The sequence below is a fragment of the Physeter macrocephalus genome, chromosome 18 (genome assembly GCF_002837175.3).
Source record: "Physeter macrocephalus isolate SW-GA chromosome 18, ASM283717v5, whole genome shotgun sequence".
In the NCBI taxonomy this organism is placed as follows: Eukaryota; Metazoa; Chordata; class Mammalia; order Artiodactyla; family Physeteridae; genus Physeter; species Physeter macrocephalus.
The window spans coordinates 91,746,129-91,758,500 of record NC_041231.1 but is presented as its reverse complement, the minus strand read 5'-3'; the positions used below and the strand labels follow the sequence as shown (position 1 = coordinate 91,758,500).

The 12,372-nt window shown below is 42.2% G+C and overlaps 1 pseudogene; it reads left to right on the top strand.

Annotated features, from left to right (window-relative positions):
- LOC102976063 (60S ribosomal protein L5-like) overlaps positions 1–11,097 on the top strand; it is a 17,303-nt pseudogene extending 6,206 nt beyond the window's left edge.
- Positions 11,098–12,372: the final 1,275 nt, after the last annotated feature.

The window sequence follows — 12,372 nt, the reverse complement described above, 5'->3', positions numbered from 1 at the left end:
TTAGGGAAGTTTTCAACTATAATCTCTTCAAATATTTTCTCAGACCCTTTCTTTTTCTCTTCTCCTTCTGGGACCCCTATAATTCGAATGTTGGTGTGTTTAATGTTGTCCCAGAGGTCTCTGAGACTGTTCTCAATTGTTTTCGTTCTTTTTTCTTTATTCTGCTCAGCAGCAGTTATTTCCTCTATTTTATCTTCCAGGTCACTTATCCGTTCTTCTGCCTCAGTTATTCTGCTATTGATTCTTTCTAGAAAATTTTCGATTTCATTTATTGTGTTGTTCATCATTGTTTGTTTGCTCTTTCATTCTTCTAGTTCCTTGTTAAACATTTCTTGTATTTTCTCCATTCTATTTCAAAGATTCTGGATCATCTTTACTGTCATTACTCTGAATTCTTTTTCAGGTAGACTGCCTATTTCCTCTTCATTTTTTAGGTCTGGTGGGTTTTTAGCTTGCTCCTTCATCTGCTGTGTGTTTCTCTCTCTTCTCATTTTGCTTAACTCACTGTGTTTGGGGTCTGATTTTTGCAGGCTGCAGGTTCGTAGCTCCCATTGTTTTTGGTGTCTGCCCCCAGTGGCTAAGGTTGGTTCAGTGGGTTGTGTAGGCTTCCTGGTGGAGGGGACTGGTGCCTGTGGATGAGGCTGGATCTTGTCTTTCTGGTGGGCAGGACTGCGTCTGGTGGTGTGTCTTGGGGTGTCTGTGACCTTATTATGATTTTAAGCAGCCTCTCTGCTAATGGGTGGGGTTGTGTTCCTGTCTTGCTAGTTGTTTGGCATAGGGTGTCCAACACTGTAGCTTCCTGGTCGTTGAGTGGAGCTGGGTCTTAGCGTTGAGATGGAGATCTCTGGGAGAGCTTTTACCATTTGATATTACGTGGAGCCAGGAGGTCTCTGGTGGACCAGTGTCCTGAACTCGGCTCTCCCACCTCAGAGGCACAGGTCTGACAGCAGGCAGAGCACCAAGACCCGTCAGCCACATGCCTGTTTCAGATACACCTTGGATGATATGGACTCTGAAAATTCAAGTTACACCCGAGATTCCATTCCCCTGTGGTTACTCATCTGGATCACAGCCATGTAGGACCTGTCTGCCCTGAGAGGCCACCTCCAGTATCTTCCCCATAAGCATCTTTGCCATAAACATATAAAGCAATTTTCAACTGAATCCATTAGCCTTCTGTGATATGCACTACCTATAAAATTCTTTTTTCATGCTTCTTAGACTGCAAAAGCTTTGGGATGGCGGGGAAGGCAAGGTAGAGTTGGAAGGAAAAATGCCTTCGATTAGTCTTAGGTAGTGCAATTTTCATTCTAGGTGAATTTCAAATGTATTTCTAGATTTAAGAGGTTCTAGTGAAGTTCTAATTATCTCTCTAATTACAGCACATACTGAGATTAAGCGTTCTTATCAAATGGTGCATTAAAAATGGGTTTTATTCCCAGGCTGTATCTAATAGGGTGAGATACTGGCCTGAACACATAGAAATTGGTTCCCTCATTCATTTCACTTACCAGATTGTGAAAGATTCTGAGGGTCGGAACCATCATTATCCAGTGCAATGATGTTGCCTAGAAACGAAAATAAGTTCCAATGTAAATTAGACTATAATAACTTTATCCTTTGTGCAATTTGTGTAATGTTTTTGGCAAATAGCAACTGATGGATCATAATTGAAATACGTAGACTGTTGTTAGCAAAGCATTACGTGTGATTTTACAGGTGAATTAGGGAAATGGGTGGGCCAACAGTTCTTTCTAAGAACAAGTGTAGTGATCACACCACACTTTTTCCTCTATAATCTTCAGTGACTACGAATATTCCCCTGAAGAAAGCACAAACTCCCCTGGACCGCCTCCTCTCCACCTGCTTAAAACCTTTCAACAGCATCTCATTGCTCTTAGAAAAAAACATTTCTCAGCATGGCCCACAACCCCACATGGTCTAGCCTGCCCTTATTGGTCTAGCCTCATCTCAAAGCTGGCTTTGCTATTCTGCTTGCTTTCAGTTCTTCATAAGCACTTTTCCCCTTCCCATCACAGGGCCTTTGCACAGGTTTCCCTCTCTGTTTATAATGTTCCCTGCTCTCTGAACCCATTAACTTCTATTCATTCTTCAGATCTCAACTCAAGAGCTACTTCCTCCAGGAAGGCTCCCCTGACCTTTGTGATTAGGTCAGATCTTTCCTGACTGTGATAATACCATGAATGGCTCAATTACATGTTTGTCACATTGCCATTTTTAAAGTTTTATAGTGTGTTTTTTCCTACTGTAAACATGTTTACATGGTAAAAAAAAATCAAAATGAAATAAAAACATATATACTGAGCTATCTAGCTTTGATTTCTGTTCTCATTTACCCCACAACCTCTCCTTTTATAGACAAACATTTTTTATTAGTTTCTTATTTATCTTTCCAGTATTTCTTTTTTGCAGGGACAAGTACAAATATGTATCTTGTTTCTCCCCTTTTTGACACAAAAAATAACATACTTTATGCGTGTTCCACAACATACTTTTTCTTCCCTAACAATGTACTCTGGAGCTTATTCTATATCAAGCCATAAAGAATCTCTCTCCTTTTTACAGCTGTGTAGAATTCTACTGTGAAACTCTTGCACTGTTTCTGGAACCAGTTCCTTATACTGGCAGTTGGCTTGTTTTCAGTCTTTTACTATTACAAATAATGCTGCAATTAATAACCACATGTGTATGTCTCTGTCTTTTCCACATGTGCAAGTTCTATGTAAATACCCACAAATAGGATTGCTGGGTCAAAGGATAAATGCATCAGTAATTTTGATAGAAATCACCACATTACCCTTCCTGTGGGCTGTACCACTCCCCACCTTCATCAGCAAAACATGAGTGTCCATTTCTCCACAGCTTCACCAGTTGTGTTGTCCAACTTTTGATTGGGAGGTAAGAAATTGTACTCAGGGCAGTTTTAATGTGCCTCTGTCTTATTTTGAGTAAGGTTGAGTATCTTTTCATGTGCTTAAGGGCCATTTATAGTCTCTGTGTGTATGAACTGACTGCTCATGTCTCTTTGCTCATTTTCTGTTGGGCGCTTAATCTTTTCATTCCTGTTAACTAGGTGCTTTTTATTAGTTGATATTAACCATTTACCTGTGATGTATGTTGCAGATATTTTCCCCAGTTTGTCATTTGTCTTATGACTTTCCATATTGTGTTTTCAGATAGATAATATCTCTCTCCTGCTAAGACACCAGGGAGGGCAAGTCCCACAGGTCTTGGGCTACCACTATGTCCCCAAATCTGTTTCTTCATCTGTAAAAAATGTGAACCTTGTTGTAGGGCCCCTTCACCTCTGAAAGTCTATGATTTCATTTTCTCTTCTTACCTTTTGGTTTATTAAGGTTCCCCTGCCTTCCCCTCTCCTCTGCCTCTCTGCACTTGGGCTCAGGGGTCACACATACCATTGGGAAATGTGGAAACTCACATGGTGTTACCTGAGAAGTGCCTAGAAGGGCTCCCTCCCCCATATATCCCACCTGATTTTCATGTGAAATTTCACCATTAGTGATACATTGTCTTCTCAATTCCCACTAACTTTATTCAGGTCTCTGTTACTTCTTATCTGGACTTAAGCTGGTCTCCAAGTTGCTCTGCCTGAATCACTTCTTTTCACCCTTCAGTCTATGTGCTGCCTCCAGATGACATTTCTTATAGAAGAGCTTTGATCAGGGTACTTTCTAACTTTCTTGTATTGTCCATTTCTTTTATTGTTAAAGTTCCAAGTCCCTTCACGATAAGATCTCAAACTGTATTTTCAGCTGCAAGTCTCATTGTGCCCTCCCTGGTCCCTTTCCTTCCATCACGTAGGCTACTCACTGTCATCCATCTCCATCCTCTTCTCAGGCTGGTCCTTCCATCTGACATGTCCTCCTTTCAACCAGGTCTAATTCTGCCTACAAAGTATTACCCATTTCTCATCATCCTCCTCTCAAGCTGGGATTAAACTCTGCTTTCCCGGTGCCCTCATAACCGTTTGAATAAAAGATCATAGTGCATGTTTTTCTTGGAAGGAATGTTCATGGCTCTCTACCGAACTATAACCTCTTAGAGGGTATATTTTTTTCAACCTCATAGGGTCTGTAAGTGATAGTCTCTAGGGCATTTATTGCCTAGAATTGAAGCAACGCTCACTCCCAGGTGAAACAGCCCACCTCTTTGTCTTGCCAATTTATATCTTTCCCATCTCTTTGATTTTGGATAAAATTTATCCATGGAAATTTTTCTAGTTAACCCATAACGACCACACCCCTTGCATGTCTCTGATAGGTTAACACATTCTGCATGGATGTGTTAAGACATTATTGAAACAGTCTAGTGTATCTTGAGGCTATCTTTTATCCATCTTATCGCCTCTTTGTCCTTCCTGAGATAGTACTTCCTAATTTAATCTTATAGCCTTTCCAGAGGAATAGCTCATGACTATTTGAGAGTGAAAGAATTCTGCAGGATATTTGATCTGGGTCAGACCCTAGTGCTCATCTCCATAAACCTCTCATTTAGCTGTGCCCATGGCTGCCTGGATTGAAGAATACATTGTTCCAGGCTCCCTTGCAGCTAGCTGTGGCCATGTGACTAAGTTCTGGTCAGTGAGGTGTAAGTAGAAGTGCCACATGTAACTTCCAGAAGTGATTTTTTTCTTTTTTTTTTTCTTTTTTTTTGTGGTATGCGGGCCTCCCTCTGTTGCGGCCTCCCCTGTTGTGGAGCACAGGCTCCGGACGCACAGGCGCATTGGCCATGGCTCACGGGCCCAGCCGCTCCGCGACACGTGGGATCCTCCCAGACTGGGGCGCGAACCCGGTTCCCCTGCATCGGCAGGCGGACGCGCAACCACTGCGCCACCAGGGAAGCCCCAGAAGTGATTTTTAAAGCAAGAAGGTGCTCCCTTTTAAGCCCTCTGTCCCTTCCAGTGGAGAGGGATGTCAAAATAATGGATGAAGCCTGAGGGACCATCTTAGACTATGAGGTGTGATCCCTATGCTAAAACTGGCAGTATAGCAAGATGGGGCCTGTGTCTGTGATGATTTTCTGCTGATGCATTTCTAGATACCTGTCCCCAGTCTTCTTTTATTTATTTATTTATTTGTTTATTTTAAAATTATTGATTGATTGATTTGGCTGCACCAGGTCTTAGTTGCAGCACATGGGATCTTTGTTGCCACGTGCAGGATCTTCAGTTGCGGCATGTGAACTCTTAGTTGCGGCATGTGGGATCTAGTTCCCTGACCAGGGATTGAACCCAGGCCCCCTGCATTGGGAGCGTGGAGTCTTAGCCACTGGACCATCAGGAAGTCCCCACGCTTCTTTTACATGAAAGAGAAGTAAGACATTTGCCTTGTGCAGGTCTTCATTATTTAGGGTTCCATTATTCACGGCCAAACCTAATCCTAACTGAATATAGTCATAAAAAAGAGCAAGATCTGGAGAATTACCAACAGGCCTCAAACAAGATTGACATATTAAAATCACTTTGGAGTGATAGTACCTCTCCTTATTTAAGCCATTCCCAGGAATTGGAAAGAAAGGAGCAAAAAATTCCAGGCTGGCATGATTGCACAAAACAAACTACCCGAGAAGATTCTTGTTGAGAATGCAGTGACGTGGGCGTTACATACAGTAGAGAAACTGAGCTCCAGGAAGGAAAGTGACTCCCTAGACCACCCACCTCGTTAGTTAGGCTCTGAACTCTCCTTCCTTGAGCCTCCTAGGCCAGTTCTCTTGCCTCAGCACGTTTTATCTGCAAATTTAATCCACTCTCCATCGGGAAAATTGGTTATACCCTGGGAAACTGGGTGGAAGCAGAGTGGAATATTCATCTTAGCTGTAAGGCCATGGGTAATCAAACACTGAGCTTTCATCTACCACCCACAAAAGAGAAGTTTAGCTTTCAAAATGTCTGCAAAAAAAGTTATTTCAAGTTGTGTCTTTCTGACTGTAGGAAGTGAGTCCTGCATGAGATGATAACATGATAAAACACTTTGTGTGGGGCTGAGAGGTGCAGTGGAAGGCAATACTCTCCTGTCTTCCCCGTGGAGTTAGAAATCTCTGGATCCCAGGAGTTGACAGGTGGACCAGTCACAGTTACAGTTACAAAGTTGTGCTTGAGGTCATGAAATGGAAACATAAATATGACAAACATTTTCTTTGGTACTAGATGACAATTTCCCAGTGCACAGAGCTCTTCAAAAAACAATATTGCTATTTAAAACAGCAACAACAACAATATGCTGTTTCTTTCTACTAAATCGTTCAGCATATTTCTTATTCATTGCAAATTTCTAACACCTGTCTGTGTATAAAGGTGCTAAATCCGAGTTGGATATAACAAATCCTCATATAATGGGAGTTGTGCTTTTTCAAAGACTTTACTCCCCGTCGTTTCAGGAAAGTTTCCTATCTTAGAATCTCAGGTTTTTAACACTGACAGAAACTTCTTAGTTCAATATATAAAGAATCTAATCCCTTCATTTATAAATGAGAAACATTGAGGTCCTAAGAGAAGAAAGATTGTGCTACAGACTAGCTCAACTAGCTCTAGGTCACAGAGCTAGTTGAAGTTTTAATAAGTATCTCTTCAACTGCTTTTAAATCTTTGCAGAACAGATTAAAAAGAAATATAGGACTTCCTTGGTGGTGCAGTAGTTAAGAATCCACCTGCCAATGCAGGGGGCACGGGTTCAAGCCCTGGTCCGGGAAGATCCCACATGCTGTGGAGCAACTAAGCCCGTGCGCCACAACTACTGAGCCTGCGCTCTAGAGCCCAGGAGCCACAACTGCTGAGCCCACATGCCACAACTACTGAAGCCCGCGCACCTAGAGCCCGGGCTTCACAACAAGAGAAGCCACCGCAATGAGAAACCCGCGCACTGCAACGAAGAGTAGTCCCTGCTCGCTGCAACTATAGAAAGCCCGTGCACAGCAACGAAGACCCAATGCAGCCCCCCCAAAAAAGTTTATTAAAGAAAAAAATACTTAAAAAAAAAAAAAAGAAATTTCTTCTGTTTTCCAAGCCACCCAGCAGTCCAGATGAGATCTCAGGTTTGGAATCATAAATATGGGACAACAAAGTACTACAATATACAATTCATCAAATATTTTTCTTTTACCCTGAAAGAACAAAATGTATCATAACCATTCATTCTTTCTCACCTTCGTCATCAGCTTTCTATGCATGGGTTGAACTGGCTGTTCTTTGCACGGAGGTGTGTGTGTGAAGGTGTCATGTATTAACAGCTAATTAGGAGCATTTCAGAGCAGAGGTCGGCCCCGCTAACACAACCAAGTTTCTGTGTCACGGTGGTGCTGGATGCAGCTGCTGCTCTTAGGTGTCAACAAAGAAAGCCCAATACAGTGGAGACGTTAGCCTAGGGCTAGAAGAAGCCTTCTGAGAGCAGCCAAAGTCCTCATTTGGAGCCTGCCACTAGCTGTGTTGGCTGTTGGTCTGAGCAAACTGCTAGATGCCCGGAGGCCCCTAGTAACCCACTGCTAGCTCCCAACACCTCTTATATTTACATGGAACAAACTACAGGCCCCCCAAAGGGGCAGCAAATACTTGTGAAAAGAGCTGTAGTGCTAAGAGAAGGAGACTGAGATTGTAGCCACCACTCTGCCTCTAACTGGGTGACGTTTCCATCCCATTCGCCTGCATTGTCAAAACAGTAGTTGGCCAAGCTTTCAGTCCTCAGACAGAAGTTATCAGGAAAAAGTAAAACAGTTAATGAAATAGCATGCTTTGGGGGAAGGAGGAGAGAGAATGACATATTAATATACCATAACTAGGAGGTGATGAAATCTACATCTTCTATACATGATTTATCTGATTTACTAGTATCACTAGTATATAAAATATCAAAGTTCTGTGTGATGCATTCCAGGGAATTCAATATTTTGCCTTCATTGAAATTGATTAGGGTGTGGTACTTTTCACTTTTCATTTCAGACATTTAGAATGAGAAGGAGCTGCTTTTCTAGCTTCAACTTAAGAAAAACAGCTAATGAATTCATCAGTATTTATTCAACAACAACTCAGTTTGCACAGGCCTGTGCTCAGAGATATTGGGATTAAAGCTTGGACCTGCCTGATTCTTGGAGTACATTTTAGGCAGCATGTAATTCATACAAATGCCCTATTGAGCACCTATTCTAGATGAGGCAAAGAAGGCTGTTTTGACATTACTATTTTGAGATGGCCACTTGGCAATTGCCATCTTTACTTCCTTTTTTTTCCTTCATAGGGAACACAAAAATTTCAGAACTCTCGTCACTGGTGTTTAGTGAAAACTAATAGAAACTGATTGTCATACAGAACACAAAGTATATAATTGGTTTCACAATTACATAGTGCTCCCAAAAAACAAACCCTAGGGACTTCTAGCTAAACACGGCAGATAAAACAAAACAAAACATGACCGAATCTCCATTCCCTCTCGAAGCCCCACTAAGATGACAGAGAATGAAAAAGCACACATCAATAAGGACCATGGGAACAAAAGAGGAAATAGCATTATTTTGAAAGCCAGAAAGCAGATGGATGGGCAATAACTGACTTACTAGAGAGGGGAAAGCTGAATGGCAAGAGCCTGTAAGAAGCAAAGCCAAAAATCAGGTTTGATGGAGCCACCGAGGCCCCAAGAGTCTCAGCAGTAGAGGCACCAGCTGCCTCCAAAGGAGTGTGGGCAAGACTGACACCAGGAGGAGTGATTAAGAATCTGTTTAAGGAATACTTGGACCTAGATTCCCTATGGTGTTCTGCACTGCCAGTGACTATACCTTCTCAACTCAGTACAAGACGGAAGGTTTATTCTCAAAAGAGGTTGAGTGAGACTGCTCTGGATGAGGGAATACTGGACACAGCTGAGGGCACTCGTGGCAAATAGAAACCAGGGAGGCTAAGAGGGGCATCTGCAGACCAACTAGTGGCACCCCCAGAATGCTGCATGTGCACTGGCAGGAGAAAGGAGCCTTCCTCTTTGGGTAAATGGATCAGCCCAGGAGACAGTGTCTACAGGTACTGGGGTAACTGTGGCAAGAGTGATGTCCACATCCTAATCCCTGAAGCCTGTGACTGTGTCAGGTTACATGGCAAAGGGGAATTAAGGTAGCAGATGGAATTAAGGTTGCTAATCAGCCAACCACAATAGGGACAGTGTCCTGGTAAGTTATCCAGGTGGGCCAGTGTCATCACCAGGGTCTTTAGAAATGGAAGAGAGAAGCAGAAGAGGTCAGAGTGATGTGATATGAAAAAGACTTGACCCACTGTTACTGGCTTTGAAGAGGGAAGAAGAGGGCCAAAGGTCAAGGAATACAAGTGGCTTCTAGAACCTGGAAAAGGGAAGGAAATGTACTCTTCCCTGGAGGCTCCAGAAAGGAATGCAGCCCTGCCGACAACCTAATTTTAGCCCAGCAAGATGGAATCAGACATTTGACCTCCAGAACTGTAAGATAGTAAATTTGTGTTGCTTTAAGCAGCCAAGTTTGTGGTAATTTGTTACCATTGCAGTAGAAAACTAGTGCAGACACAGACTGTTGGGGGAGCCCAGCAAAATACCTGATCACGGGCTTCCCTGGTGGCGCAGTGGTTGGGAGTCCTCCTGCCGATGCAGGAGACACGGGTTCGTGCACCGGTCCGGGAGGATCCCGCATGCCGCGGAGCGGCTAGGCCCGTGAGCCATGGCCGCTGAGCCTGCGCGTCCGGAGCCTCTGCTCCGCAAAGGGAGAGGCCACAACAGTGAGAGGCCCCGCGTACGGCAAAAAAAAAAAAAAAAAAAAAAAACCTGATCACCCTACGGTGAATCTCATTTGTTACAAATCCCACACATATACTTTCATTCCTCAGAGAGGAACTTTTTAGGACTTCTGCCACTAACTTTTTAGGACTTCTCTTGAAAATGGACAGCCAAGGAGTAACAGATATTTGAAAGAAATATCTAACATAAAAGGCAAAGTTCAAAATTAAAAAACACCACAGAGGGAAGAGACCATTCAGGGAGCAGAAGAAAATGTAAAAAACAAACAAAATTCTCAGAGAAATAAGAGAAGGTATTGCATCCATGAAACAAGAACAGAGTGCTCTTGAAAAGGAACATTCACAAGACTTAAAGCACTCTTAGAATTTAAAAATATAATAGAATAAATAAATATTAAATAGAATGGTAGAGAAATAAAATTTTTAAAACTCCAAAAAAGAGGTCAATGGCAACCCATTGACATGGATCTCTGTTAAAGATATCAAGAATAGGTCTTACTTTAAGAGATACCAAGTAAAATTTAAAAGAAAACAAGAGGGTAAAATTGATTGCTATGCTCAGAAACACTTGGTAATCCAGGACAAAAGTTAAGTACAACACAACCAAATAAAGAAGGATCGTCCATGTAACCAACAGAGATATCATTTGTCAAATCTCTTATGCCTGAAAAGAAGGGCATATGATATTCTGCGAAGATAATGCTCATGAACTCCCAAAGCGTGGTGTGACGGTTGGCCTGACAGATATGCTGCGGCATATTGTCCTGGCCTCCTGCTGGCCCGCAGGCTTCTCAGTTGGTTTTGCATGGACAAGATATAAATACAATGAGGAAAGCTTTGATGGTCAGCCTGGTATCTTCACCTGCTATTTGAACTAAAATTTTGCCAGAACTACCACTGGAAATACAGTTTTCGGGGCTCTGAGGGGAGTTGTGGATGGAGGCTTATCAATGCCTCACGGTACCAAATTGTTCCCTGGTTACGATTCAGAAAGCAGGGAATTCAAAGCAGAAGCACCTCAGAAGCACGTTGTGGCTCAGACGTTGCAGATGATATGAGTTACCTTATGGAAGATGATGAAGATGCTAGCAAGAAACAGTTCTCCCAATACATAAAGAACAACATAGCTGCAGACACGATGGAGGAGAGGTACACAGAAACTATACTACTGTATGAGAGAATCCGGCCTGTCAGAAGAAGCCTACGAAAGATGTTAAAAAAAAAAAAGAGTTGGAACTTTCCAGAATGTCTCTTGCTCAGAAGAAAGATCAAGTAGCTCAGAAAGCAAGCTGCCTCAGAGCTCAGGAGTGGACCACTGAGAGATAAATCAAACCACAATTTTCTATGAAGATTTTTCAGATAAAGACAATAAACTTATTGACAAAGCAGCTAAAACCACCACCACCACCAACAACAAAAACCTTCATAAAAGTAAAACAAGTGAAAACAGTTTTTAAAATAAGAGAAAATAAGATTTAAAAAATTATCTGTAAAGGATATCCAATAGAAGTCCCATAATAAGTAGAAAAGTTATTAGATTGAGTCAACATGCAATTAGATGAATGAAAAAGGACCCCCACTGAGATATATCCTTGTCTTTTTTTTCCAGAAGTCCAGAAACAGAGATGATTCTGAAAAATTCTAGAGAAGAAAACCTGATTATGGACAAAGGATCAGGCATCAGAAGGTCTCAGAGGTCTTAAAAATAGTATTGGAAGTAGAAAAGCAGTGCCTTAACAATTCTGAAGAAAATAATTTCCACCTTAGAATTTCCATCCACACTGTTAGACAGGTCTGCAGGTGGGGGTAGCATTTCAAACAATCAAAGTCTCAAAAAGTTGCTGCCTATGCACCCTTTTCCAGGAACCTACTAGAGAATACCCTCCAAAATAAGTGAAAGAAAGAGGACACCAGTAGACAAGAAACAGGGCGTTCTACAGAAGAAAGTAGCCAAGGGAACCTCAGAGTGATTACTATGCAACAGGGCCAGAGAAGACCGAGTCCAGATTGAACAGAAGGATGGAGGGCTCCAGAGGGATGACTCCAAGGAGGTCGGGGAAGAAATTGATCATTCATCTGTTGTTCTTAGGAAATGTATACTTACTGCAGAGTTTGGAGCTGAATAACTGCCAAGCACACAGAAAAGCTTTAGCAAACAACTCAAAACAAGACAATTATTTACTCTGAGGATCAGAGCAAAAATCCTCATGTAAGAAAGAAAATATAATCCTAGTTCACTGTGAGATCTAGTTATAAGTAAACGTCCATCATTATAATAGGGTCAATATTAAATACTCATTTAACTCTGATTGGTGATATATGATATGTCTATGTAAAGAGAATGGTGGCGAGGGAAAGTACCTATGTGTACATATGCTACTTGTGTGTAGTAGATTGCAAAAATGGCCACAATTTTCTTCTCCCTGTATCCTTCACGATGAGACTTTATAGCACCTCCCATCAAGAGGTGGAGTCTATTCCTCTTCTACTCAAATCCAGCTGGCCTTTTGAGAGAGAGAAGTGGGAGCACCTGAAAGCCAGTTCTGAGCCTGGGGCTCAGGAAGCTGCATGTGCTTCCACTCGGACCCTCGGGA